The sequence below is a fragment of the Lates calcarifer genome, linkage group LG15, assembly GCF_001640805.2.
Source record: "Lates calcarifer isolate ASB-BC8 linkage group LG15, TLL_Latcal_v3, whole genome shotgun sequence".
NCBI classification, from domain to species: domain Eukaryota; kingdom Metazoa; phylum Chordata; class Actinopteri; family Centropomidae; genus Lates; species Lates calcarifer.
In genome coordinates this window covers 27,229,004-27,231,503 of record NC_066847.1, presented here as the reverse complement: position 1 = coordinate 27,231,503, position 2,500 = coordinate 27,229,004, and the positions used below count along the sequence as shown (strand labels likewise).

Sequence of the window (2,500 nt, the reverse complement as noted above, 5' to 3'; positions counted from 1 at the left end):
GCCATGATACCATAAATGTTTTATATGAACCTGCAAAAGATAACGGTGTGGTGTGTGTGTTTCACATCATTGTGAGGACACTCCTTGACCTGTATTGCATTCCTTTGCCCCTTACCCTGGCTTTAACCATCACAACTAAATGTATGTATGTCAGTGTCCCTGACACACCTGATGATTTACATGGCTCAATTTGGGAAGCTGGATAGAATATGGCGCCAAAAGAAACCAGTTAAAGTCGTTCTTTAAAGTTTGTGGGACTATTTTGCATCAAGGGTACTCTACAGTAGGTCAAGAGTGCATTAATGTACTGTGTTTTGGATATTGACAGAATCTTAAATTGGAGACTGCAGTTAGAAAACCTATACTCTGTTACTTTCAGATGACTTTAGTAGCTCAGTCAACTGAGAGGATAGGCTTTTACATAGCCAGTAAGCAGTTGAGAGGGATCTATCAATCTCAGTACAGACTCTGCTTGGCTGACACTGTTGCTATAATCACATTCCTTTTGTAGTATTGATGTGGATCTAAATGCCTTGTCTGGTTGAAACTTATTTATTCATATCACAGTGGGCTTTAATCTGTAACTGCATTTTGTTTGAGATTGCTAGTGAAATTAAGTCAAATGAGTGTCAAGAGTAGGTACAGACCTTGGTTGTCTAATCTATGAGCAACATCAGTTTTCTCTGTATGACTGCAATCTCATGTAGCCACAGTGTATTTACAGTGACTCAACAAAAGAAGTAATATTATTCCATAAAAAATACATTCTTGGTGATTTTTGTCTGTGATCAGGCATGTTTTATTTGAGTAGAACAGCTGGTCAAATCTAAATGCATTGACGCCTTGAGAAAATCAAAACATTTTTAAAATTGACGCATGGTTTGATGAGCCAGAGAGTCCTGCCACTGTGTGACTGAAATTGAAAACACACAATGTATTCGGAAATAAAGTTGGATAGGCTTCAGATTCTCTTTCCAGCTTCCAGCTTTTCACTACTTCTTATCCAACCTTTCTTTGTTTTTGTAGCACATTTCAAATCAATGTGCAGTTGTAGTGTGACCTTTGTGGATTGACAGTGAATATTTTTAAGGATTCTACTGTGCTGTAACTTTATTGAAATATGTGTGTTATGTCAACCATGTCATGGTAGAATGTGTATAGAGTGGAAGCATAAATTCTTGATTAGTAATGCAGCCATGATGAGTTTATTTGATAGAATATCCTGTTTTTCTTTTTTTCTTTTAGATTTGTTACGATTGCTGTATAACAATATATATTGGTATTAACATTTACATTATCAACCATCTATCTAGAAGGGACTATTTTCTTCTTAACAGGACTGCATTGTCAGATCACATTACCAGAATAAGGTCTTTGTTTGACTGAACAGTCAAACATAAACCAGTCTATTTTTTTTAATTTATGAGGCAGCTTGACAAAATAACAGTACATCTCACTGACAGAAGTCTAGTTTAATAGCTTTCTAGTGTCTGCAGTATTGCACTCTCACTCACAAAAATAAACACAACATCTACATTCTAAATAAAGATCTATTGGAATAGAAAATAACCTCAGTGTACTTTCCCCAGTGAAGACAGTGATTCAGATCATTGGTTATTTAACTGTTTTTGGAAATGGAGATGAAGTACAACTTTGGACTAAGCTAGCTTAAATATTGGCACAGTGTACATTTTTTGGAATGCATGTGACATAGTCAGGGCAGAATCTATTCAGTCTTCGCTTGCAGAGATGTGCGGTGAGAACTCCTCAGGGACATTTGCTCACAATAACTAACTACACAGATAGAGCTGCAAAATGCACAGTATCTTCTGTGTTATGTTAAAATTAATGAGCAAAGGAACATGGATTTGCACTTTAGTAAGTGGTATTTATTTATGGCTTAGCAAGGGTTAGCAGCTTTAAAACATGTTCTACATTGGACAGTTTTCCAGGGAGGGATAGAGTGAGGTGAGAGGGAAGGGAAAGAGATAAGAAGAGAAGAACAGAATGTATTTTTAGATGAGCATCTAAACTGAGTTGTGTTTTATTGTTGCTGCATGTTTTACCATTGTGCGGAATTAGGCGTGTTGATTTTATTAGATTTTCATAGAAGAATTTAACCCTGCGGAGTAGAAGTAGGAATTAAATAGTTAAATGTCAAATAAATTCAGCTATATTTTTATGCTGGGAAAGTTAGTGACAATGGAATACTAATTGACTGAAGAGGGAGATTGTCTTGCATCTTGCACAGGAGCTATCGATCCACTGAAGATTCAAACCAGAGCCTGCAGTTACAGACATTTACACAGGCTCAGGTAATTCTTTACACCTCAGACATACAGTAGCCCTACATGTAACAGGTAGACTGAGGTGTTCTGGTTGTTCGGTGTGATTGGTATCAAACTATGATGTTAGCTAATAATAATTCATATATGAGCTTGTGAACCAAACTTATTTTTTGATATTTCATGATGACCATGGAGAGACAGACAGCTCAGGT

General features: G+C 36.4%; 1 protein-coding gene across 6 annotated transcripts in view; it reads left to right on the top strand.

The window, feature by feature from the left end:
* Nucleotides 1-2,500, top strand: part of ulk4 (unc-51 like kinase 4) — a 72,533-nt gene that overhangs the window by 55,197 nt on the left and 14,836 nt on the right. The gene's annotated exons all lie outside the window — the stretch shown is intronic.